At 44.1% G+C, this 27,966-nt stretch overlaps 1 pseudogene across 1 annotated transcript; it reads left to right on the forward strand.

The window, feature by feature from the left end:
* The first annotated feature begins 776 nt into the window (after positions 1-776).
* LOC309961156 (transmembrane 9 superfamily member 1-like) lies at positions 777-26,738 on the forward strand (annotated as a pseudogene). The gene is made up of 4 exons: positions 777-869; positions 17,854-18,474; positions 18,786-18,968; positions 26,695-26,738. The product of its transcript is annotated as a transmembrane 9 superfamily member 1-like (transcript).
* The last annotated feature ends 1,228 nt before the right edge of the window (positions 26,739-27,966 follow it).

Here is a 27,966-nt window from a genome sequence, read left to right on the forward strand (position 1 = left end):
ACGAGGGAAGCCATGCCAGTGTTCGGAGGATGCAGCTAAGATCTGAGAAGGGAAGTCGGGCAGGTTGAGGAGAAACAGAAATGTGTAAGGTTCTAGAAGCTGAGTGGAGAAATTGCTGGAAGGAGGAAGGAGTGATCAACTCCATATTCTGACCATGGCATCATAGTTGCAAATTCTCAGACCTAGGGCTTCAGGTGAAAGGTGAAATTTCCTCTGTAGTTTCCTATAACAAAATTGTGCAATTTTCATGTAATTGTGCAATTTTCATGTAACTTCACCTAGGGCTTCAGGTGAAAGGTGAAATTTCCTCTGTAGTTTCCTATAACAAAATTGTGCAATTTTCATGTAACTGTTTTATGATGTGGGAAAGCCAGTGGCATCTGACTGAAATCGTAACAGATACCCTGAAGTTCCTCATGATGAAGTATGTTTTCAAAGCGTTGGTGTTATTAGTTTGATCAGCAAAGCCTTCTCACCGGGTCCGTGTTTACTGCATTTGACCCAGAAGGGAAAGAAAGGCGTCTGTCTCAACCCCACACAAGGTAGGAGAAACCGTCAAGAGCTATTGCTGCCTGGAATCACAGCATTCTCCTCATTTGAAGCTCCTGAGGTGAAGGCCTTATTATATCCTTCATAGGACTGCGAGGGAAATCAGTCAGAGAAACTGTTTTAAAAGGTTCTAAACTACTGCTAGGGAATCGTGTAGTCACTGGGAACCAAGACAGCAATTAGGCAAGTGAAAAAATGCCACCATTTTGACTGAATTCTGTTACACGATGGCAAACATCTGGTCAAATCAATCAATGGAGTTAAGCAAGTTGTTTGTCATTATGGCGGGTGGAAAGGGGAGAAGTACCATGAAGCGATGGGTTAGATTTTCCACCAAGTGGTCATTCCAAAGACACAGCTTAAAACCTTAAGCAGTTTTTGGCTTTTTTGTGAATGATAATAAATGGTTTAATTAGAGAATCGAGTGCTAAATCCTGAAAAATACATCTTGTGAAATTGTTTCTGTGTCCCTGTAGCCGGAATATCTCAGGCTTCACTGGTCTGTGACCGCAAATGGGATTTCATCAATATTAATATCCAAATCTCCATGACCCACAGCCTCCACCAGCTTGACATCCAAATTCCCCTCCCTTGAGTGTATTAGGAAATCCCCAGGGTGTGTATTTATAGTGTCCCTAAAGTTGTAAGCTTCTCTGAGAGGGGATCTCAGCCCTGACCCCAGAAGAGCCCCTCCATGCTAGTGGCTGCGCAGAGCCACTGCCCCACTGGGCGTCCTTGGGGCTGGAACAGCTCTGAAGCTCCGAGCAGAAGACTAGCTCCTCTCGCTGGTGAAGTCAGAACATTCCCTGGTTACATTCAATTATGGGGTTGACAACACAAGGGTCCTTGAGCCTCAGAATGTCATAAGCCTTAGTCACAAGCCCTTTCAATTCAGGCACAAAGCCCTTTTCTCCCCCAGGGGATGAGGTCGTGCTGCCTGGGTGGGAAGCAGTTCTGGAATGGCAGTTCAGCCCTTTACAGTGAGTGGTCCTCAAGGTCAGTAAGGACGTGTGTTCCCCAGAAGGCTCCTCAGCCCTCGGGGAGTCAGAGATTGTGAACAGCCTGATGGGAGAAAAGGCTATTGCCTCACCGTCCTCACCAGGACCATCTGAGTCTCCACTCTGTCCCCAGCCGAGACACTTCTTTAGAAAGATTTTTTTTTAAGGATTGGAAATGTTCTGTCCTCTAAAATGATTAGCCTGGTAGACTGTTTCCAATTCCAGCAAAAGACAGAAATTGTTGGGGAAATAGGAACAGTTAGAGACCTTTGGAAGAGAGATCTATCCCATGGCTACTCTGCAGACCCACGTACCCTTGTACCTGACAGAAAATCCTCAGTTTGCTCAGGGTGAGGCTGGGGACACCACAGAATTGTCCCAGCCTGGACCCAGTCTCCCAGAACCAAGGAAAGAGAGGGACTCCTTAAGAGGAGATCAGAAGTACTTCTTTCGGACTACCCTGGTGGCGCAGTGGTTAAGAATCCGCCTGCCAATGCAGGGGACAGGGGTTTGAGCCCTGGTCTGGGAAGATCCCACGTGCCACGGAGCAACTAAGTCCATGCGCCACAACTACTGAGCCCGTGTGCTGCAACTACTGAAGCCTGCACACCTAGAGCCCGTGCTCCGCAACCGCACCGAGAAACCCACGCACAGCAACGAAGAGTAGCCCCTGCTCGCAGAAACTAGAGAAAGTCCGCAGCGCAGCAATGGAGACCCAACACAGCCAAAAATAAATAATAAAAATAAATAAATTGAAAATTGAAAAAAAAAAAGAAAAAAGAAAAGAAAAAAAAGTACTTCTTTCTCTACCCCAGTTCGCTCAGAGTTTGTTGGTTTATCTTGCATAGCGAAAAGGATTCAGCATCTGGAACTTGTGAACAAAGGATCAGATTTATAATAGTAGTGGTAACAGGAAGAAATCGAATTACTTTGAGTGTTTACTATGTGCTAGGCATTATATATTTGTGCTATAAAATATTATTTATATGTATACACACACATATAATCTTATTTAATCCATACCCCAAGTTTCTGATGTAGATTTTGTATCCCCATTTTACAGAGAAGTAAATTGAGGCTCAAAACGTTTCCATTAACAAGGCCACAGAATCCAGGAGCCCACCCCAGTATAACTCCAAAGCCTGAGCTTTGAACACAATACTCTATTGCTTCTTACCATTCAGATGTAAAAAATCACCCCAAACACCCTCTGAAATCAGAAAAGCCCTTCACAAAACACAATTTTATTGAAAGTTTCCTTTGGACATCATTACAGTGAATTTGATTTGTGTTCCAGAAAGACTACTGTGAGAAAGGGGAAAAAAACAACAACAACAACAAAAGCACATCCTGGGTCAGATCCTCCTGAGTTGTGTGATGCTGAGAGGCTTCAGGAGATCTGGCTCCCCTGCAGCCTCCCTAACTGTGGAACCATGAAGTTGCTGGGTGTGTAACTCTGGAAGAGCTATACGTATATGGGCAGGCTCTTCCCAGGAGTCCCCAGGCCTCAGTTTCACTTGATCAGGGACTGTGGATCCTCAGAAAAGTTATGGCACCCCCCAGGGTTTCCTCACCGCCACGTCTGGAAGACCAGGAGAAATGTGGCTGGTGCAGTACTATTCTCCACCTCCAGCCCCTCCAGCCCCTCTAGCCCAGAGGGAATGAATGTGCCTGGGATGGGGCAAGCCTGTTTCGAGGGAGCTGTAAGTTCCTGAGAAAGAGTCTTAAGTCACCAGAGGATGCTACTTGTTATTATTTCAGAAACCAAGGAGTTTTGTCTCCCAGGCCATCACTCTGGTTCTATTCACCACCAATCAATTTCACTAAAGATGAGCACAGAAATGAAAAATAAAATGGCCATTAAAAGTTTTATTACAGTACATGTCCAGTGGCTATTTTTAAATAGAATCCCTTTGAAATTTTATTCTTGACATTTTTTTTTCCTCAACTGATTAGGACTGTGTGGTAGATTAAGTGAAATTTCACTTTAGAATTATGTTGCTTTTTAACTGCCCCCCAAAATGAGGTATTCATTTTAACTCTTCTCATCCAAAAGGAACATCAAATTCAGGTCTGGATAAAAGAAATTGTGACAATTTCCTCCTTTTCTTCAACATAATTATATATGACTTTTAAAAAAATCGGTTCAATTATTAATCTGCAAAAAATGAGACAGATAATGAAAACTGAGATGGCACCTGAAACTCATCAGCACATGGACAGCAATCCTTGTAGGAACTGTGGATCAAAGCTTTGTGATAAAATGCACCGACAGATCCAATTCATTTACATCTCATTTTGTAAGACACTAAGTAGAAGAGCTAGTGTCACAATTTCATTATCCCCATCCCTCATGCATATTGCATTATGAATTAATGTAGTGATGCAAAGTTGAAAGCAACCTTAAAGGGGAAAACATGAGGCTCAGAGCAGCTTACTCTAAGGTGCATCACACTGTCAACTAAAATTTACCATCATTGTGTTATCTCACTCTCTTGCCATAACCTAATGACATCAGAGGCATGGAATCTGGAAACTGAAGTGACAGGACCTGCCTCTGTGCTGCATATAATACTTAGGAGAACTAAGCAACTGGAAAGAGAACCTGCCCCTTGGGGAATGGGCAGCCAATGAGAGAGTGCTTTGATGATGTAATATCTTTTCTCCCTGTGAGTCCTTGGTTAAATGGAAACAAAGATAACAATAATGTACTCCAGGGGTTTGTAAATTCCTTCTGCCTGAACAACTCCTGGCATTCTGCACACATCTCACTGATCTCAGGAGGTGGGCTCCCGACTTAGGGAACGGCCAAGATTTCAAATGAGCCCAAAGCAACAGATGGACATAGCTGCCTCAGAACAACATGACTCTCTCTGTCCCTAGGGTTTGCTAGTCTCGCTGGGTCGGGTGAACATTGTCCTGCGTTGGGTGGCCTGGAGTGTTTTCCAGCACCACCCAGCCACTCTCCAGTTCTCAGTGGACACTAATTGACTGTCCTACAAATTTAACTCAATGCTGACACTCTTTACCTGGAGGTGGCCTCATATCCCACGGGGCTCAGGGCTGAAGTCCCACAGTCCCCATTTCAGACACCAGTCACAAGTCCAGGCTGTCACCTGTGCTTCTGACCAACTCGCTGTAAATAGGAAGTTCCCACGACTCCCTCCTCAGGTTCGAGTAATTTGCTAGTGCTGCTCACAGAACTCAGAAAACATTAACTTACATTTGTCAGTTTACTGTAGTGGATATTTATAAAGGATACAGATGAACAGCCACATGAAGAGGTACATAGGGTGAGGTCCAGAAGGGTTCTGAATACAGAAACTTCTGTCCCTGGGGACCAGGGTGCACCACCTTCCTGGCACATGGATGCATTCACCAATCCAGAAACTCATCAAATTTCATTGTTTGAGAGTTTTAATAGGGCTTATCTGTGGCGTCACGTCCCCTTCCCAGCCTGTGAGTGGGGCTGAAAGTTCCAACCTTCTAATCACTTGGTCTTTCTGGTGACCAGCCCCATCTGAGGGGATCTAGGGGTCCCACCTTAAGACAGCTCATTAACGTAAACTCAGATGTGCTCAAAAGGGGGCTCCTTATGAAGAACAAAAGACACTCCTGTCACTCAGGAAATTCCAAGGGTTTGAGGAGTTCTGTGCCAGGAACCAGGGAGAAAGTCCAGATATACTTATTATACCCCAGTGGTCATCATCTGCACTTTTCAGTGATGGCAGACAAGGACTGTTCCAGCTAAGAGAGGGTAGTGACCCTCCTGGGGTGCGGACGGGCTCCAAGGTGACGCCCTAGCATCTGATCTCACTGCCTCCAGTCTCTCCCACCTGATCTATGCAAGACTTATTCCATAAAAGCACATCTCTGACCATACCTTTCTCCTGCTCAAAATAAAGTCCTGGCATCACTGCAATCTTGTCTTTCCAGGTTTATTTCCAACTGCTCTCTCCCCACACCCCATGCTCCAGCCTAGCCCAACTCTTCCCTCACCCACGCCTGTGCTCGACCACCTCTGAGCCTTTTCCATACCTCTGCCTGCCATGTTGTCCTCTCTTGTGCGTGTCCAAATCCTATCCAGTTTCTATGCGAAACCATCCTCAGTACTTGTCCAAGCCACTAATTCCTCTTCAGGAGAAAACTTTCTTTAGCTGAAAGATATAAGAGGTTCAGGGTCTGGTATAGTAGTCCTCAAACAGTTTTGCTTGTGTATGTGTCAAATAATTTTTTATAAGTCGGTGTGTTCCCTCACAGATTTATTTTTTAATTTTTAAAAATATTTATTTATTTATTTATTTAGGCTGCTCCGGATTATATTTGTGGCACACAGGATCTTTTAGTTGCAGCATGCGGGCTCTTAGTTGTGGCATGCAGACTTCTTTTTTTTTTTAATTAATTTTTTATTGGAGTATAGTTGCTTTACAATGTTGTGTTAGCTTCTACTACACAGCAAATTGAATCAGCAATACATATACATATATCCCCTCCCTTTTGGATTTCTCTCCCATTTAGGATACCACAGTGCATTAGTTGTGGCATGCAGACTCTTAGTTGTGGCACACTGACTTCTTAGTTGCAGCATGTGAACTCTTAGTTGCAGCATGAATGGGGGATCTAGTTCCCCGACCAGGGATCGAACCCGGGCCCCTGCATTGGGAGTGTGGAGTCTTACCCACTGGACCACCAGGGAAGTACCTCACACATTTTAAATTGACATTAAAATTTTTCTATTATAAGTTTAAGTAACTGCAAAGGCAGCAACTGATGGCACAGTGGTCCTCACACTTGTGTAGGCATCAGAATCACCTGGAGGGCAGGTGAAAACACAGATTGCTGGGGCCCGTCCTCAGAGTTTCTGATTCAATAAGTTTCAGGTGGGGCTTGGGAATTTGCATTTCTGTAAAGTTACCAGGTGATCCCAGTGCTAAGGCTCAGGAACCACACTTTGAGAACTACTGTTCTGCTGTATTGTAAATATTGACATCTTAAAATAAAACCATCATATCACTCCTTTAAATACATCCAGTGGAATCTAAAAGTGGCAGCAATTTGAGAGCCAACATCATCCAATTTTCAAAAATACAAGAATAAGCTCTTCTTGACAATTGGAAATTTCATGTTGCTCCTTTTTCTCCTTGAGCTTTTATTTCCATCCTATTTCCTCCATTGAATTTTATGCTAATGTAATACATTTTATTCTTAAAAGTATTCTATTGATCACTCTTTTGCATATCTGTCATAAATGTATGTACAGAAGTTGAAATTGAAATTTATTTAAATTTCCTGTAACTACTAGGCTCTGAGTTTTTAAATGTTTTATTTTGGATTAAGTTAGTATTACAATTATTAGTAATATACAATTGAACAAAACAACATATATATATTTATTAAAGGTGAAAAGTGAAATTTTATTGGAAATGTAGCTCTTAATAAGATGGGACTTTTCAAAATTAGTTCTTTTTTTTTTAATTAACATTACTTATTGCTAGAATGACACAGGCTTCTATATGAATTCTATTCCAATTTTTATTTTTTATAGACACAGCACCAAAGAATATTGTTGACATGAAAATGGAATGAATTATGTAACTGCAATTTTACTTAATTCTTTGAATGCCTTCCAACTTATAGACCAACAATCTCATAGTGATCTAACATCTAGAATTATTTTTTATGACCTACCAGCTAAAAATGTGATTAGGTCTCCTTCAATACAGTTGAAAGCAAAAAATTAGAAACCACCTGGCTTGCAAAAGTGTTTGTTACCAAATATTTGAGCCATTCTCTTTTTCAGTATTGACACCATTATTTCAAATAGTCCCTTTCTTTGCTGCACTGGAGGTTTTGTTTTATTTGTTTGTGATGTTTTGCTTTTTTAATTATCTAGGACAGGGGTTGACAAACTAAGGTCAGCTGGTGCTGACCAAATTCTGCCCATCTTGTTTCTGTATAGCCCTCAAGCTAAGAATGGTTTTTACATTTTTAAAGGATTGTAAAACACACACACACACACACACACACACACACACACAGAGAGACGAACATTCAAAGAGACGGTGTGTGGCCCACAGATTCTGAAATATCTGCTATACGACCCTTTACAGGTAAATCTAGGACAAAGCAGCCTGGTAAGAGTCAGGAGGGTGACTACATACCTTAATTGTACAGTGCAGACTGGTCTTTGTGAAAGGATCTACTGTGATGCTGGATTCTTAAGATGATCAATTTTAAAAGAGGACAAATGGTGCATTCGAATCTGCAAATGATTCCCTATCTATTGCTGCATAACCAACTACCCAAAACTTGGTAGCTTAAACCAAGAACAGTCATTTACTTTGCTCACAGATCTGTAACTTGGGTAGGGCTGACAGGGGAAAGCTCGCCTCTGCTCCACGTGACTTAGCTAAGGGCTGGGGGATGGGTTTCCAAGACAACACATGGATGTCAAGTTGTCCATGGCTGTCAGCTGGGAGCTCAGGCGGGGCTGAGGCTGCAGGCTTCATATCCTGTGCAGCGGGCCTGACTGCTCTCCTTAGAAAGGCCTACTGGCAAGGCTGGTCCTTGACTGGTATTTGGGAATTTGGATTTGGGGAGGGTGCTCACTTCCCTAAATGATAAGAGTGGCTCTCTGTGCTTAAATTGTTTATATAAACAATGTGGTTTATGCTAAATACCAGCCTCCTTCTGGGGGTCTAGAATCTTGGGACATGCTAGGCAGAGGGTGCCTACCTGACCAGCCAACCATCAAAACCTTGGGCACTTTGTCTCTTAGCCCTCCTGTGTAGATGCCATTTCACACGCGTGGTCACAGCTCGTTGCTGGAGGAATTCAGCGCACCCTGTGTGACCCCACAGGGAGAGGACTCCAGAGGCTTGTGCCTGTTTCTCCTGACTTTGCCCCGCACACCTTTTCCCTTCGCTGATTTGGCACTGTATCCGCTCATATAATAAATCTTAGACGCGAGCACAACCATATGCTGAGTTCTGTGAGACCTCGTAGTGAATCATCAAACCCGGGGGCGGCCTTGGGAGCCCCGACACAGTTCCTCTTCATGTGGGCCCCTCCATGAGGTCTGGACCTCCTCATAGCACGGTGGCTGGGTTCCAAAAACAAGTATCCCGAGAGAAGGGTCCAGGTGGACCTCACCTCAGAAGTCACGTGGCATCACTTCTGCCCATTCTATTAGTTGAGATGTTCATAAAGGCCCACCCAGGTTCAAGGGGAAGATACACAGACTCCTCCTTCTGATGGGGGTGTGGCAAGGTTCCAGAAAAGGATGTGGATGGAAATACTGTTTAAGCCATTTTTGGAAAATAAAATCAAACATACCCTTAAGAGCTCCTGCACCTACATTCCCTTTGATATGTCTCTGAATACCTTCGGGATAGGTTTCTCAGTCTGAGACCACTGGTACAGTGAATAAAAACATCGGCTTTTGGGGCTTCCCTGGTGGCGCAGTGGTTGAGAGTCCGCCTGCCGATGCAGGGGACACGGGTTCGTGCCCGGGTCCGGGAAGATCCCACATGCCGCGGAGCGGCTGGGCCCGTGAGCCATGGCCGCTGAGCCTGTGCGTCCGGAGCCTGTGCTCCGCAACGGGAGAGTCCACAACAGTGAGAGGCCCGCGTACCGCAAAAAAAAAAAAAAAAAAAAAAAAAAAAAAAAAACATCGGCTTTTGAGTCAGAAAGACTGGATTTGAATCCTGGCTCTGTCACTTCCTGCCAAGAGAGCAATGCCCATTAGCCATTACCAAGCATGCATACTCCTTAAAGTTCTAAGGGTTTAGGAACGGTTGCTTGAGGCCCAGAGTCCAGCTGTGAAACTCTGAGAATTTACTAATTTACTCATTCAACAAATATTTATTGAGTGTCTTTTACGAGTTGGCACTGTGTGCGTCCTAGATGTTCAATGCTCAGCAAAATTGACCCAGTCCTCATGGACCTTACAGAAGAGGAAAAAACGAATCAAATGATCACACAAATGAGTAACAATACGCTGTGTGAAGCTCCATAAAGGGACAGCCCAAGGCACTAACTCCACCAGAATATAAGCTCCACGAGAGTTTTGAGTATTTTGTTCTCTGATGTATCCCTACCGCCTAGAAGGTGGCCTGGCCTATATAAAGCGTTAAATAAATATTTGTCAAATGAGTGAGTGAATGAATGAATGGATGAATGAAAGCTATGAGGTTGCTTCTTGAAGGGTTAGTGTAAATTCTTTTAGGAAGTGCTATATTGGCTGATGTTAAAGATCAACTCCACTTTCTTAGCTCAAATTCTAGTGAATGAATTTGTATTACCCCAACTCTCAAGAGACTAATTTATGCACCAGGATATACTTTTTATTTTTGTAGTGGGAGACATACCTGATTTAGTATTTCTCTAGGAAGCACCCAAAAAAACTCCAAGGGAAACTATCTTTGGTATTACTACAATTCTGCTGAGTTGAGCAGTAGTTAGAGACCTCTCGGGGAGCCAAAGTAATTATCAGAAGGCTAATATAGAAGAACCTGGGATCAGTAAAAAGGAAACTACATAGGTTTAAAGGACATTCACACAAGTCACCCATACAACTTACATAAAACCACTTTCCTACTAGGCACACCCCTGTGTGGATCAAATTCTCCCCTCTCTTGGTGGTGCTGAAGAATCACTGCAAGTCACATTGTTAGAATTATTCCTTTTCCTAGATTCCAAGCTAGGAACTAGACCTACATGAAAGGCCAGGGCCCTATTTTTTTGCTTTGAGCTGTCTGTGAACCTATTCTCATCAAGGCAGCTGTCTTCTTGAGTTTGTGCCAATTTTACCTGCCTCCCAGTTCCTGGCATCCTTTGAAATCAAAAGTTTATTGAAGGGGCTTCCCTGGTGGTGCAGTGGTTGAGAGTCCGCCTGCCGATGCAGGGGACACGGGTTTGTGCCCCAGTCTGGGAAGATCCCACATGCCGCAGAGCGGCTGGGCCCGTGAACCATGGCCGCTGAGCCTGCGCGTCCGGAGCCTGTGCTCCGCAACGGGAGAGGCCCGCGCACCACCAAAAAAAAAAAAAAAAAAAAAAACTCTATTGAAGGTATTTGTTGGTGTAGGGGAGCAAAATTCACCACCCCCAAAATTTCTCTTTGGCATTATTTTGAGCTGAACACAATCAAGGCCCAAAAGACTCAGGAAGAACCTTTGATCTTCCCCCTAACTGCCTAAAGGATGGAGATAGAGGACCAGTTCCTGGAAGGGAGGCTTCACCAGAGGTAACTATTGTATGAACTAGGTGTGCAGACAGGGAGGAACCTGGCAAGGTCTGTTTGTTAAAATTCCTCTCCATGTCTTGTTATCTCTGCATGGCCCAGCAAACATTTGTTCACCAAACATTTGCTTTTCCATTTCCATGTCAATTTCCTTCCTCCCCCTTTGAGATCCCAAACCACCACTCCCAACATCCTCTTTTGTCTTTAACTGAGGATGGTCTCTAAGGTGAGGGTTTCGGTTGTTTTGGCGAGTTACTCACTTCTGGGTTTTTCCCTTGTATGCATGTTATTAAACTTTTGTTTGATTTTCTCCTGTTCATCCACCTCGTGTCAAATTAATTCTTAGACCAGCCAAAGGAACCTAGAAGCGTAGAGGAAAATTTCTTCCTCCCTGACATATACCTCTTATAGGAAGTCCTCCGAGCCTCCATCTGCTGTCTCTGGGTAATGTATCTATTTCTGTATGGACGTGCATGTGTTTCTGTGTGGCTCTCCGTGCATCTGCGTTTAGGTATACCAGCAAAGCCTTGTGCTTTACTTCACAAGCCCAGTGAGGCCATTCACCTCACTGTTTTAGCACATCGCCCAGCGAGGATGCATCCTTATACATATCTGGGTGTTGAGAGTATATACACATATTTGCTATCACAAGTCCTCTGGGGACACTTGGAGGACTGCTGGCTCCCCTGAAGTGAGAATCTGCTTAAACCAGATGACAGGAGAGTCAAGGGGGAATCTAGAAGACTAGGCCCTGCTCGGACCCCGGAGAATCTGTTATTTGCTGAGCCAGGAGAAAAGAAAGGAATGAGTTAATGTGAGTGCTGGCAAGTCTCAGAAGAGTATTTTGCTCACAAAAACTGAAAATAGCATGTCAAAGTAGGACATTTGAGCCTTATGGAAAAGAATTAAAGAGTATTTTGTAGCAAAATGCTGTTAGGAAGGTAGGGAATCTCTACAGACCCATGTGGGTCTGTAGCACTATGGATCCAAAGGGTCATTTTTAGCTCATGAAACATAATAAAGTTAATTTCCTAAAACTGAAGATTTCCCCCACCTGCCTTTGTTATACGGGTGTTCTTAGTCACAGTCTACCATGTCACCAGTAGGACAACAAATTATTTTCTTTAAGCAGCGGTGCTGTGGAACTCTCACAGACACTAGAGCTCCCAATAATTTTCCTGTGAGATCTGGGAAATCGTGTCAACAGAGCAGCAGGGAAAGAATGAGAAGCTGCGGTTACCTTGAATGTTCTGGACTTAGGACCTCAGAGGTCAAGGTATTGGGCTTCCTGAAACACCACCGCCAGCCCTGCCCTTCCTTCCCCCCTCCCTCTGAGACTGGGCTTTGCATTCTCAAGAGTGCTGAATGCATCTTGAATTGAACCTTTCCTTAAAAAAAAAAAACAAACCCTAAAAACATTTTCATCACCATGTATGAATTGCCTCTCACGACATAGTCATGTTACATCAGAGCTACTGCTTATCCACACGGTGCTTTCAGACACATTGGAAAAGGCATCCCTTACACTTTATCTTCATCTATTAAAAAAGTTGTCTTAACATACTGATTTTTTTTTTAAAGTAAGACCCTTTTGCGCCAGCTGCAGGAAAATTATCTGTGATGTCTAGGATGTGAATGGAGCCCTTTTAGAGTTAAAACCACAGGCCTGAAAACCAAACAATTTGATTCAAACTCTAGCTCTGCCTCTTCCAGCGTATTGCTGAACTTTTCTGAGCACTAGGTTTCTCCTGTTTGTAAAATGGGGATAATATACCTGACAGTCAAGCTCGTTATGGGGATTAAATGAAATGCTGTGTATAAAGCACTTAGTATGATGCTCACCAAACAGTATGGGTTGGGTACTTCCCTGGTGGTGCAGTGGTTAAGAATCCGCCTGCCAGTGCAGGGGACACGGGTTCGGGCCCTGGTCCGGGAAGATCCCACATGCCACGGAGAAACTAACCCCAGGTGCCATAACTACTGAGCCTGAGCTCTAGAGCCCATGAGCCACAACTACTGAGCCCGCGCGCCTAGAGCCCGTGCTCCGCAACAAGAAAAGCCACCGCAATGAGAAGCCCGCGCGCCGCAAGGAAGAGTAACCCTCGCTCACCGCAACTAGAGAAAGCCCACGCAGCAGCGAAGACCCAACGCAGCCAAAAATAAAAAAATAAATTTATTTAAAAAATAACAAAACAGTATGGGTTGTACGAAAAGGACAGGAACACACATATTAACAGCACACATGGTGTTAATTAAAAATAGGATATCAGGGGGAAACTTAAAAGCATAGAAGTAACGAGTGTTGGTGGGTCTCTGAGGTCCCATCGTGCCCCAGAGAGGTGTGTGGGACTCAGCATAGGAGGCAGACACATCATGGAAAGATCCCAGGAGAGGTGTTCCATGCCTTTAGTGCTCTACACACATTTAGAGAAAGAAGCATGGGAACATCTAGGTAATTCTGTAGTAATGGAGCTTCCTGAGCCATGAAACAGACAGCCATGTTAGAACGGGGAAGCTCCCAGGCTCAGCCTCCAGCATCAGGCTCTTCCTGCCTTTTTAAAAAAAATTTATTTATTTTATTTATTTCTTTTTGTCTGTGTTCGGTCTTCATTGCTGCACGCGGGCTTTCTCTAGTTCCAGCGAGCAGGGGCTACTCTTCCTGGCAGTGTGCGGGCTTCTCACTGTGGTGGCTTCTCTTGTTATGGAGCACGGGCTCTAGGCATGCAGGCTTCAGTAGTTGTGGCACGCGGGCTCAGTAGTTGCAGCTCGCGGGCTCTAGAGCGCAGGCTCAGTAGTTGTGGCTCACAGGCTTAGTTGCTCCACGGCATGTGGGATCTTCCCGGACCAGGGCTCGAACCCATATCCCCTGCATTGGCAGGCAGATTGTTAACCACCGTGCCACCAGGGAAGTCCCAGGCTCTTTCTTCCTTAGTTAACTCTGACCAACTGAGCTGGCTTCTTGCTACAAAAAGGGGAGGAAATGAGCTGCCGCGGCCATGTGATTTTCTTTCCTCTGAAAGCATCACACAAGAAAACATGTGAGGAATCAAGCATTTGCTGCCCGTGGCAAGGGTTGAACTCAGCTTTTCCAGTTTCTAAGGCCAGAGAGCTTTCCACTTCGCCGTATTGCTTCCACTAACAAGTCAGCCTAGAAATCATTCAGAGTGTAATTGAAACTAATTCCAAATCTCTTAGAGTCATAAATTGAAAAGGACATGAGAGATAATATAATTCAATCCGACATTTGCAGACAAAAGTGAGACTCAAAATGGGCATTTATTAGGTTACCAGTATGAAGTGGCAGAGTCAGGCTTGAACCTTCATCTTCCAAATCCCATTTCCTCCTAAACTGCAATAAAGTGCAATGTAAACTTGTTTAGCACACAAGTCACATAGATCCTATTAAAAAGGGCTTTGTGGCTTTAATCTACAAAGTTTGAGGAAAAGACAACAGCTTCCAGAGTAAACTGAGAGAGTAGCAGAGCCAAAGATGATTGATTCATTTTGTTCAAACCCTTGGAACCTCCTAAATAAGAAAGGAAAGCTAGATAATTTAGCAAATAATGATCAAGAGAACACTACTTATTAACATCTATGAGATGTAGTCAAAGATTTATTCAGAGGAAAAGTCATAATCTTAAAACCTTTTTAGCTTAAGAATGAATATGAAGGAAGCGACTATTCAAGAAGACTAAAAAAAGAATAACTTTTAAAATCTAAGGAAAATAGAATTTAAAATGAAAGCAGAATATGATGATGTTGAAAACAAAGTCAGTGGAATTGATTGTTGGGAGACAGTGCTCCCATGGGTGGCTTGCATTTCTGCACATCTCAGGAGCAGACACACTGACTACTTTTGTCCTAGACTTATCTTTTCAAGGAGGTTTGTGTAGCAAACAGCTTGGGAAGCTAGAGAGAGTGCCCCTACCTGGAGCCAAGGGCAGGCATTCTTACTTTCCTTATGAAAGAGTTGAGTTTGCTAAGCTTAGGATTCGGATTCCTCTCCTCCAACCTACTACGTGAGAAAGCATCACGCGGCCTCCATGGCAAGGACCTGTGGGAAGTGGCAAAAATGCTGATACTCTAGCTGTCTTGGACCTGGGAGGCTTGCATGCTCTACCAACAGACTAACTAACCTGTTAGCTTGCAAATAGGATAAAATCTCAGACCCTCTGCAGGTCTTCATATCGATAAAGAAATCCAGAGCTGGTTCATCACAGAAAGGAGAAAACAGCTACAATAATAAATAATCCACTAAGTTAGACTAATCAAGGAAAAAGGGGAAAAATACAAATAAAGTTAGGAATTAGAAACTGGATTAACACACATATATAGGAAACTACAATTCTCTTTTTTTAAACTTTATTTATTGAGATGTATTTGACATATAACATCATATTAGTTTCAGGTGTAAAATAATGATAATGACTTGATATTTGTATGTAAGAAATTAAAATTCTTGTAAAAGAATCATTTGTACAAATATGTATTCCTATTTTCAAAGTCTGAGTGAAATGGATCGTTTTTGAGGAAAATATAAAATATCAAAATACATTCAAAAAGAAGCAGGAACTTAAACAGGCCCATCTCATACCAGAAATTGCGAGACCAAAGGCAAAGTCTCGGTCTACTTAGCAGATCAGCCACGTTCTCCCAGGGCTTGTCTGCTTGCTTTTTCCTGGCCATCGATCAAAGGTGGATACCTCAGCCGGCAAGGCCAGTGCGTGTCTCTGGCTGGAGTTGAAAGTGGAGGTGATATCTGCCAGTCTTGACTCCAAACATTACGATGTGATAAAATGACCTAACAAGTCACACTTTTTTCACTGGAGAAAGGGGTGGGGGGGGGAGGGAATAATTTTTATTAAATAATATACACACATATTTCTTATGAACCCTATCCTTTAAATCTTATGCCATTTCCTTTATTTATAAAATAATACCTTTGTCCTGGAAATGGCGGCTCAGAAGTGACTGATTTTGATTGGACAAGGACAGTAAGATCACCAGAAAGAGTCTTTTGGTGCATGTCAGTGCCTTTCTTGGGTTCAATCTGCTACCATGTACGATGGCCCTTGCCCGGACACTCCACCCACTACAATAAAGCAGTGGTTCTCCAACCCGCAGCATCAGCATTACCCAAAAACTTGTTAGAAATGCACTTTCTCAAGCCCCATCCCAGATCTACTGATTCACAAACTCTGGGGGTGGTACCCAGGAGTCTGTGTTTCAACAAGCCCCTCCCCTCTGGGTGATTCTGATGCACAGACAAGTTTGAGAAGTGCTGTAATAGACCTCATTCAAGTCATCAAATTTAGCATCTATCAGAGCCCACTTCCTGTTGGTTGCATCAAAACGACTCAGAAGGAAAAAAATTCCACTCTTTTGCAGCCCCCCTCTCGCTATAAATAGTGAACACTTGCTTACCAGCAGCTGGAGTTCCGGCCCATCCTTGTCGGAGCTCTCCATCTCCGTCAGACAGCTGCTGCAGAATACCAATAGCCAAAAGAACAAGGATATTCAGCTGTGCTGGGGGAAAATACGACCATCTTTTAGGTCTTGCCCAATAAAGTCACAAAGCAGATTTGCAGTAGAAGTTTAGGAAAGGAAGGGTTGCCCCACTTTTTTTTTTTTTAATGAGCAAAGTTAAGATGGAACTAATACACAGCTACAGACCCTACTCCTAACTACATGTGAGATTTAAAGAGACAGCAAGATCTAATGCTGAGGCAACAAAACTGAAAGGACCAGAAACCTGAATCCTTTCCCTGTCTCGGTTACTAATTCACCACCTGACCTTGGGAACATTACTTAAGCTTTTAATTCTTTACTATTCCTGTCTTTGAAATATGAGCGATAATAATCCCTCCTCCCCCCATCACAGATTGATGGGGAGATTCATTTCAACCTCCAGAAAAAAAGTTTTTAAGAGAAAAGAGCCACAGGCAGAGATGGCCCTAAGGTACCTCAGGCCAGTCTCACCCACTTCCTCCCAAACTCAGGGAGAAATTGGGGAAGAGCTAGGATTTTAAAGACTCCCTAGCTCATGCACATGAATAACCTGAGCTTCTAACCCAGCACTGACACCCGCAAGAAGGCGGACGGGGCCGCTCCAGCCCTTGGCTTGTCTCTGATTGGGAGGGTGGGGAGAGGTGTAGGGTGTCTTTTTTTTTTTTTTGGTTTTCAAAGCACCTTTATGGGAAACGATCTGATTTGCTTCTAACTACAACCTCATGTGGCAGGCAGAGCAGGTAGTAGTATTTGCATTTGGTTCATGAAGAAACACAGTTGCTCAGAAGTAACTTCAAGATTACATGGATAGTGGATTGCAGAGTTGATATCAGAACCCAGGGCTCCTGACTCGAAGCTTCTCTGTCGGTAATAAGGTCCCAACTATCACTCCTACGTAGTCATTTTCTTCCATTCCTACCTCTTGGCTTTTTTAACTGGCTCCTGTACACTCTACCCGATTTTCTCTGTCATGCTTTTTTCTTCAGCAATTTCTATCTTAGGGCACTTTTCCTTAGTCTACTCCAGACCTTCCTACACCTTATCCCTCTTCTTCTAGCCCTTCATCCTGTCAAGTCATACATGCTCATTTCGGAGAATCTCAACATACTAGGGTCTAACCAGGGGTTCTCAACAGGGGGCTTTTTCTGTTTTTAAAATATTTATTTATTTATTTGGCTGCACCGGGTCTTAGTTGCGGCTTGCAGTATCTTAAATTGTGGCATGCAGGATCTAGTTCCCTGACCAGGGATCGAACGTGGGCCCCGTGCATTGGGAGCAAGGGGTCTTAGCCACTGGATCACCGGGACAGTCCCTCAACAGGGGCTTTTGTCTCTCAGAGACTTTTGGAGATATGTCTGGAGATATTGTTGATTGTCACCACTGGGGGACGCTACTGACATCTAGTAAGAAGCCAGGGATGGCGCATCGTACAAGGCATAGGACAGCGTCACAACAAAGAATTATCCAGCCCAAAATTTCATTAGTGCTGAGGGTGAAACTCTGCTCTACTCCAATGCCTGGGGAAGCCTTGTCTGACTCCTGGCTTGCTCTTTGTAGGTGGAACGGCTGCGCCAGGCCATGAAGGAACTATACTATTTTGAATTTGTGGTGGACAACTTGCCAATCTGTGGCTTTGTGGGCTACGTGGAGGAGAGTGGCTTCCTGTCTCACAGCCACAAGGCAGGACTCTGGACCCATTTAGACTTCCACCTAGAATTCCACAGAGACCGGATTATATGTGCCAGAGTCTCAGTGCGGGACGTCAAGCCCCCCAGTTTAGATGGGTTACGACCTCAGAAGTTCCTAGGCCTCACCCACACCTACAGCGTGCGCTGGTCTGAGACGTCAGGTGAGCACTGGAGTGACAGGTGCGTGGTGACGATGGCGGTTTCTTTCCCCAAACACTGGAAATCCAATGGTAGTCCATCATCAATCCCATGGTGCTTGTGCTTTTACTGGTGGGTTTTGCGGCTGTCATTCTCATGCGTGTGCTTCGAAAGGACCTGGCTCGGTACAACTTGGATGAAGAGCCAACCTCTGGAGGTTCTGGTGATGACTTTGACCAAGGTGACAATGGCTAGGAAATGATCTATACAGATGTCTTCCACTTCCCTCCATATCGTGGTCTGCTCTGTGCTGTGCTTGGTGTGGGTGCCCAGTTCCTGGCCCTTGGCACTGGTGAGGTGATAAAAAATTAATCAGGGATTTCTCTCAAGGGGTAGAACTAAGTAGGTGGTTTGTTCAGAAAAAGATCTGCAGATCTTCTCTTCTGTCCAAGGTGAGGGGCAGACCTAAGGGGTGGATGGCTCTAGCAAGGATGTGTATATTCTATTGTTATTCTATTGTGGGGTTTCTAGACAACAGAACTGGGGGATATTGTTTGGATGGAAGCCCTGGGTCTGGGAGAAAGTGGGCTAGCTGATTCCTCTGAAATTGCCAGAAGAGGGTTGGGTGAAACCTGACACAGGCTTTCCACTACCACCCTGCAGGCATTATTGTCATGGCACTGCTGGGCATGTTCAGTGTGCACCATCCTGGGGCCATTAACTCAGCAACCATCTTGTATGCCCTGACTTGCTGCATCTCTAGCTACATGTCCAGCCACTTCTACTGGCAGATCAGAGGCCAGTGTTGGGTGTGGAACATCATTCTCACCACCAGTCTCTTCTCCGGTGAGGACAGCCCTTTCCCTGGTGGGCCAATTTAGGAACTTAGAACACATCACGGAACCTGCTTCCTCATCCTGGATCTGCCAGTTCGAGGCTGTGCTGACCCGCAGACGACTGAGCACCGGTTGCGAAGGTGCCTTTTCTTAATTGAAGTATAGTTGATTTACAATGTTGTGTTAGTTTCAGGTGTACAGCAAAGGGATTCAGATATATATATATAATATTTTTTATAATATTTTTATAATATATATATTTATAATTTATATATATATTCTTTTTCAGATTCTTTTCCACTACAAGATATTGAATATAGTTCACTGTGCTATACAGTAGGTCCTTGTTGTTTATCGATTTTATGCATATAGTAGTTTGTATCTGCTAATACCAAACTCCTAATTTATCCCTCCCCACCCTTTCCCCTTTGGTAACCATAAGTTTGTTTTCTATGTCTGTGAGTCTATTTCTGTTTTGTAAGTTCATCTGTATCATTATTTTAGATTCCACATATAAGTGATATCAGATGATGTTTGTGGAGGGTGATTTTCATGATTCTCTCTTATCCCATGGCCACCCTGATCAAATGTTTAGAACCCAAAATAGGGTTAACTGCCTCACAAATGAAAGGTACCTATAGAGAAACTAGGTAGGTTTTTCTAAATCAGAGGGTAAAGATTACATCCCACGTCACCTCCTGGACAATCTCTGCCCCAGCACAAGCCCTTCTAAGAGGTCTGTGCTCCGCCCCACCTCCTTCCATCGGGAGGTTCCTCAGAACCTGTCTTTTCTGCACTCTTTCTTTATGCATTCTTTTTTTAAAAAATAAATAAATATTTATTTATTTATTTATTGTTGTCTGTGTTGGGTCTTCGTTGCTGCGTGCGGACGTCCTCTAGTTGCGGCGAGCAGGGGCTACTCTTCGTTGCGGTGCGCAGGCTTCTCATTGCGGTGGCTTCTCTTGTTGCAGCGCACGGGCTTCAGTAGTTCTGGCTCACGGGCTCTAGAGCGCAGGCTCAGTAGTTGTGGCACCTGGGGTTAGTTGCTCCGCGGCATGTGGGATCTTCCTGGACCAGGGTTTGAACCCATGTCCCCTGCATTGGCAGGCGGATTCTTAACCACTGCACCACCAGGGAAGTCCCCCTTTATGCATTCTGACTGCTCAATACATGTTTATTAAACGAAAGGTAAAAGAAGAGTGAATGGCTTAATTCTTCCCCTTTGAGAGAACGCTCGACACACATTTTATCCTACTTTCGCCTGCTTGGTACAGTCAGCCACGTGCCCTGCATTATCCCCACCGAGGACTGCCTGGGGCCATTGCTTCTCGAGATGTAGGACTTTATCACAATAAGGAGCCTTAGTTGTTGTTCAGACGACCTTCTTTTACGTATTAAACTGAGGCTCAGAGAGAAGATATGACCTGGATAGCTGTTTTGTCTAGAAACTTTGTTGTTAAGGTATTAAGTGATTGAGTGATAATCACTATATCAAAGGGCTTAGAAACCTTCAGAAGCCAAGAATAGATCTGGGATAAAAATAACATCTGGGCATTGTCTTTGAGGCATGAAGAGCGGACTCACGCAGAATTCAGCATTTACCCCTGTGTTAATACAACCCAACCAATTCAGCCGCAGTCAAAGAGAGTGAAAGTTTAGAGATAGGGTTGACGCATTTTGGCTCCCACAGACCTGCCTGAGTCCTTTCAAGGGCTAGAGACTGCCCCTTCCAAAGCCCTAGGGGAGTGGGCTCTGGATCCCTCAAGGATCTCTTTTTTTTAAATTGAAGTATAGTTGATGTACAGTGTTGTGTTCATTTTGGAGGTACAGCAAAGTGATTCAGATATATTATATATATATATTTTTTCATATTCTTTTCCATTATGGTTTATTATAAGATACTGAATATAATTCCCTGTGCTATACAGTAGGTCCTTGTTGTTTATCTATTTTATATATAGTAGTTTGTATCTGCTAACCCCAAACTCCTAATGTATCCTTCCTCCACCCCCTTTCCCCTTTGGTAACCAGAAGTTTGTTCTCTATGTCTCTGAATCTGTTTCTGTTTTATAAATAAGTTAATCTGTGTCATATTTTAGATTCCACATATAAGTGATATGATACGGTGTTTGTCTCTGTCCGACTTAACTTCACTTGGTATGATAATCTCTAGGGCCATCCATGTTGCTGTGAATGGCATTTTTTCATTCTTTTTTATGGCTGAGTAGTATTCCATTATATATACACCATATCTTCTTTATCCATTCATCTGTCGATGGACACTTAGGTTGCTACTGTGTCTTGGCTATTGTACATAGTACTGCTATGAACATTGGGGTGCATGTTTCTTTTCACATTAGAGTTTTCTCTGGATATATGCCCAAGAGTGGGATTGCTGGATCATATGGCAATTCTATTTTTAGTTGTTTTTTTTAAATAAATTTGTTTATTTTATTTATTTTTGGCTACGTTGGGTCTTCATTGCTGTGTGCAGGTTTTCTCTAGTTGCAGCAAGTGGGGGGCTACTCTTCATTGCAGTGCGCGGGCTTCTCATTGCAGTAGTTTCTCTTGCTGCGGAGCATGGGCTCTAGGTGCGCGGGCTTCAGTCATTGTGACACATGGGCTTCAGCAGCTGTGGCTCGCGGGCTCTAGAACACAGGCTCAGTAGTTGTGGCACATGGGCTTAGTTGCTCGGTGGCATGTGGGATCTTCCTGGACCAGGGATCGAACCCGTGTCCTCTGCATTGGCAGGTGGATTCTGAACCACTGTGACACCAGGGAAGCCCTATTTTTAGTTTTCTAAGGAAGCTCCACACTGTTTTCCATAGTGGCTGCACCAATATACATTTCCACCAACAGTGTAGGAGGGTTTAATGTATCCTTCAAGGAATACAATCAAGAATTTGATAGCTGTTCTGATCTCTCCTCACTTGTTCTAATCAATGTATGAGGGAGGCCTTGGGCTTTGTCCATCTTAGAGATGAAAAACTTGGGACTTGGGGAGAAGCATCCTGCTCAGGTGGACGAGTCATCATCCAGAAAGGGATTCAAAGCTTAAAATGAAGTCCAGGGCTTCCCTGGTGGCGCAGTGGCTGAGAGTCCGCCTGCCGATGCAGGGGACACGGGTTCGTTTCCCGGTCCGGGAAGATCCCACATGCCGCTGAGCGGCTGGGCCCGTGAGCCATGGCCGCTGAGCCTGCGTGTCCGGAGCCTGTGCTCCGCAACGGGAGAGGCCACAACAGTGAGAGGCCCGCGTACCGCAAAAAAAAAAAAAAAAAAAAATGAAGTTCACCCAGCAAAGTAGGCCTAGGTGGAGGTCTAAGGTTCAGAAGCCTATCCTGTCTTTGTCGGCCCCGCTTTCTCTGCTCCTACATTTTGTCTTACTTTCTTTGTAGATGTTGTGTCCTCAACCTCATGTCTGCCCAACACCCTAGTGTCTGGGGCTTACCCTCTCTGGCCTCACCTCAGGTCCTCTCCAAAGCCAGCTACACTTTTCTACTCGAGGCCTCCCCCTCGATCTCCCCTCTCAAAATAACTTGTTTCTCCTGCATTGACACATTTTTGCAAAGTAAAAGGTTGCTAGTTCAGATCCAGCAACAAGAGACCAGAAAGGGGAACAGATGGCCAGAGACAGGGCCTCCTCCCTCTGATAACAAAGTCGGGCCATGTTCAATTCATACCACATGATTTGCTAAAGTGGTATGCTCTCTCTTGGAAGGATGTACACAGAAGGCCTCAAGCAAGACAGAAAAATGTCCCCACAAGTCCCCCAAACATAACTCTTCCATGATCATAGCACCGTCATTCGTATACTGTCTACCAGGTATCAGACACCCCAAGTCTCACCCCCATCCTATGAGGTGCTACTACCCCCATGTTACAGATGGGAAAACTGAGGCTCAGAGACATTAGTAGGTGGCTAATTGGTGAGAGAGCTTGAATGTGAAGCCAGGTCTGCTTGACTCCAACACCTGTGTTCCTAACTTTCCTCTACATTCAGCTTAACTCTGAGACGGCTGACTCATTCCAAGCTGCACCGAGAGCCAGACAGTGTCCTAACATGTGCAGCTGCATCATACTCCTCTCCCGCCTCTTCTATATCCCAAACTCTCACCTCTGTGGGAACCTGATTTCCTGCCGTTTTTTCTTTCTGCCCTGCCCCCGCTCTCTTCGACCTCTCTACCTCTCATGGGTGGTTTCTGATGGAAAGGTGTTGACAGCTCTTTATAACTATCCTTTTAGTTCTCCTTTAAAAAAAAAAAAAAAAAGAACTACATTCATATTTTAAAACGTGGAAGCATGGCTCAGTGATATAAAAAATTATGTCAGAACAAAGAACATAAAAGACAGAACCCTTAGAAGGAGACGTATCAACCTGCACAGCCCACTGCAAAGCTACACGACGAATAAATCACAAACGCCTCCAGCACCTGCTGTGCCCTGGAAAGGCTCTCTGGAACAAGCAGCAGTGAGAGTCTTCGTGCTGACCTTGCAAACCTCACCAGGCTTAAAGCCCTGGCACCATCGGAGAAGAAAGTTGGAGCATGGAGCCAGCCCTTAACTAGGAGTCAGTCAACTACTGAATACTGAGCAAGCATGCAGCGTCAGTCAGCCTCTCTGGGCCTCATCTGGAGAGCTGTTTGTTTGTTTGTTTTTGTTTTTCTGGAGAGCGTTTTTAAGGTCCAGCTCTCCCCTGCCACTCAGAGTGAATATCTCTCAGATGAAGCCTAGGAATTGCTATATTTTAAAATTTCCCTGAGTGATCCCTACCCACGGCCAGATTTGGGAACTACTGAATGAGATGATATCTAAGATACCTTCCAACTCTAAGAACTTATGATCGTTTCCCTTACCCCACTAAGGGCAACTTGATAGCATCACCACATAGCTGGTATTGCCAAGTACATCCCAAATGTCACAGAAAGCAGGGACACTGGTTTCTGTTGCAGAACAGAGACCATGAGGATGGATTTGAATGACCATTTGAAATCAAGACCCAGGGAGGGGCTTGGCTGCCACCCAGAAGAGAATGGGGTTTGGCTCTTAACTGTCTGGATGGAAGGGAGTGGATAGGGCACTGGTGACATGTACTTGACAGAATCCTGCTGGAAAGGGTGACTCCTTTAAACAAAGCAAATTCCTTGCTTTCAAGTTTATTGACAAACACAACCAACTTAAGAGTTTATGTTTTGTATCTAAATATCCTTGATGAGCAAAATTTCAGTGATAATAACATCTGGTGGGGAAGAGATTTTAGACAGCAAAACGTGAGATGCTAGTTCTTACTTTAGAGAATTTTTTTTTTTTTTAAATATATTTGGCTGCACAGAGTCTTATTTGTGGCATGCGGGATCCAGTTCCCTGACCAGGAATCAAACCCAGGCCCCCTGCATTGGGAGCGCGGGGTCTTAACCGCTGGGCCACCACGGAAGTCCCTGGAGGCTTTTTTAAAAAACTTCTATTACTGTTATGAGTTGAATTGTGTCTCCAACCACCGCCCCACCAAAAAAAAAAAAAAAAAGATATGCTGGAGTCTGAATTCCGGGACCTTAGAATGTGACATCATTTGGAAACAGGATCTTTGCAGAAGTCAAGTTAAAATGAGGTCATGAGTGTGGGCCGTAATCCAGTGTGGCTGGGTCCTTATAAAAGGAGGAAAATAATACACAGAGATAGACATGCACTCCGGGAAGACCATGTAAAGACACACGTGGCGAAAATGCCATGTGCCTGGAGTGATACACCTGTAAGCCAAGGATTGCTGGCAAACACGAGAAGCTGGGAAAAGACAAAGGATTCCCCTACTGGTTTCAGTAGGGAGCGTGGGGGAGGGAGCGTGGGCCCTGCTGACACCCTGATTTTGGACTTAGCCTCTAGAATTGTGAGACAATACATTTCTATCGTTTTAAGCCACTCAGTTTATGGTACTTTGTTACAGAAACCCTAGGAAACGAATACAATTACCAACCTAGACTTTAAAATAATAATAATAACAACAACAACAATAATGGCCACCATCTATTGCTTGGTTTTACATGCATGGTCCCATTTAATCCTCTCGATAACCATGAAATGGGTTTATTTATCATCCCTACTTTTATTTTATTGTCCTCTCCATTTTTTTAAAAAAGGCGGGTGTGACCAAGTAAGATTAAGAAATTTGCTGAAGATTAGACAGCTCTAAAAAGGAATGGGATGTGAACTTGATCTCGGGCTATCTGACCCCAAAGCCTTACTGCTGCTGACCCTAGAGTAGCCTCCGTGGAAGAACTAAACCTCGAAAAGTAAACCTAAGCAATTCCTCAACTACTGATGCCAATATTGATGGCCTAGTGTCATTATTTTGTTTAAAATTGCAGGCCAGATACCTATGATTAGGTAAATACCAAAGCACGTTAAGTAAAATGTAAAATGGTTTTAAGTGAAGTCATCTGAGATTTAAATCAAATAAGCGGGGATAAGACCCTGCTTCTATTAATATAAGCTAATCAATGATTGAGTCTACGTATTTATAACAGAGGTGACAAAAACAGTGATATAAGAAGTATGACTGTTTTTATTTTACAGTTGACGAAACTGAGCCACTTCAGAGAGTGAAGTTTTTATCTTAGAGATGCTCTGTACAAACTTCCAGAATTAGGGTTGATTGGAGTTGTTTCAGGATAATGGGTCTTCCCAAACGGAACACTTTCTTATGCAATATAATACAAGAAATTTTAGAAGCTCCCATCAAAGGAGCTCCCCTGCTTTCTGAAGCTTAACTTTTAAGCAATAAAAGCTTTGACCTCAAAGTGGCAGCACAAAGATCAGATACAGGGAAAACATGACTGAAATTACCTTGTGGTATTTTCAATGATGAAATGATGATTTTCAATGATGAAGCCAAAACGGAACCTATTCTTTTTTAAGCTGTGTTGTCATGTTTATACGTAGGTAACTCAAGCAGAAATTTCCCGAGAAAGCTCATGGGTCACCAGTATGACATACTTGGAGCTTGACCTTATGGAAGAATTCTCACATGTTGATTCTAGCCTCTAGAATTAAGCGTGTGAAGAGTTGGTGTCAGCCCTGCCTGCCCTCTGTTGGCACACAGATCTGCTCCCTCAGACAGGCTCAGACATGCCCGCGCCTAGGAGATGTGGCTTTTGTCAACGGCCTCGGTCCATCAGATGCAGGAGTGAGGCAAGGCCATGACAGCTGGGCATCCCTCTGAATCGTCCACACCCTTCACCCTACTGCCTCATCCTCCTTTGTTGGGAGCTGCTTTTCCTCAAGCATTAGTATTCAAGATAAACATTTCAATTGTATGTCTTATTCATTTTCCCAGTTTTGTTTCCTAGATTTCCAAGGTTTGTTTTTTTTTTTTCTTCCTACTGAGCATGGTAGGTTAAATAGGCTTTAGTGGGCTAGTCTGGGAACATTGTTTCCAGTAAAAAATGTATTCTGTGTTGGAAACAAACAATATACACAGAGAAACGCGGTGAACACCACCTCTTTGTAGAGTGGGGACTGCCTGTCCAGCCTCATGTATCTGAGTGAAAGCCTCCAAGGGTTCTCTTTTGAAACCTAGTCAGCCCTTTTTTTTTTTTTTGTCTCAATCTGGGTTGGAAAGCTATGAGTCTGGCCACATGTGGGAGAGCCTAAGAGATAAACGGTTTTGATGTTTGTTATCATCCGTTTTCTAACTGGCAGAGAGGGTTAGAAATAAAGTGATATGACTCCTTCTTCCTCTTTAGGAAAACCCCAGCCCTCGGAGGAGAAGGTGGTGGGAAGTGATTGAACTGTTCATTCACTTGACAAAGATAATTTACTTAATTAATTAAATCATCTAGCAACTATATACTGAGTGTTACTACCAGCTGGTCACTGTTCTAGGTATTCCAGCGGAAATTCTGACTGAACAAACAAGGTCTGTGGGGTGACTGACACTAGGTAACAGAATAATACAAATAAACAACAACATGTCGCAAATGCTATGATGAAAATGAAACAGGGAAGAATTAAACCGGAGAGGTGCGCCCAGGTAGCTCCTTTTGACTGGGTGGCCAGGAAGGCCTCCCCGAGGAGGGACTTTTACACTAACACCAAAACCCAGCTATGAGGGAAGCCCCATACCACAGTGTTGATAGAGGTCACTATCGGTTGCTAGGATTTCGAGTTTTACGTTCTTCTTTTCGATATTCTACTTTTCTAATATCTCTACAAGTAGTGTTTTTCTTCTAAAAGTAATAAAGTAAATGGTGATTTAAAATTATAGCTTAAGGGCTTCCCTCGTGGCGCAGTGGTTGAGAGTCCGCCTGCCGATGCAGGGGATGCGGGTTCGTGCCCCGGTCCGGGAAGATCCCACATGCCGCGGAGCGGCTGGGCTCGTGAGCCATGGCCGCTGAGCCTGCGCGTCTGGAGCCTGTGCTCCGCAACGGGAGAGGCCACAACAGTGAGAGGCCCGCGTACAGAAAAAAAAATAAATAAATAAAAAATAAAAATAAAAATAAAATTATAGCTTAAGAGTGGATTGTTGGGGGGCTTCCCTGGTGGCGCAGTGGTTGAGAATCTGCCTGCCAATGCAGGGGACAAGGGTTCGAGCCCTGGTCTGGGAAGATCCCACATGCCATGGAGCAACTGGGCCCGTGAGCCACAATTACTGAGCCTGCGCACGCAATGAAGAGTGGCCCCCGCTTGCCACAACTAGAGAAAGCCCTTGCACAGAAACGAAGACCCAACACAGCCATAAATAAATAAATAAATTAATTTAAAAAAAAAAAAAAAGAGTGGATTGTTGGGACTTCCCTGGTGGCGCAGTGGTTAAGAATCTGCCTGCCAATGCAGGGGACGCAGGTTCGAGCCCCGGTCCGGGAAGATCCCACATGCCACCGAGCAACTAAGCCCATGTGCCACAACTACTGAGCCTGTACCCTAGAGCCTGTGAGCCACAACTGCTGAGCAACCTCCGCTTGCCATAACTAGAGAAAGCCTGCACACAGCAATGAAGACCCAATGCAGCCAAAAAT

This window comes from Leucopleurus acutus (assembly GCF_964270905.1).
Source record: "Leucopleurus acutus genome assembly, chromosome: 4".
NCBI classification, from domain to species: domain Eukaryota; kingdom Metazoa; phylum Chordata; class Mammalia; order Artiodactyla; family Delphinidae; genus Leucopleurus; species Leucopleurus acutus.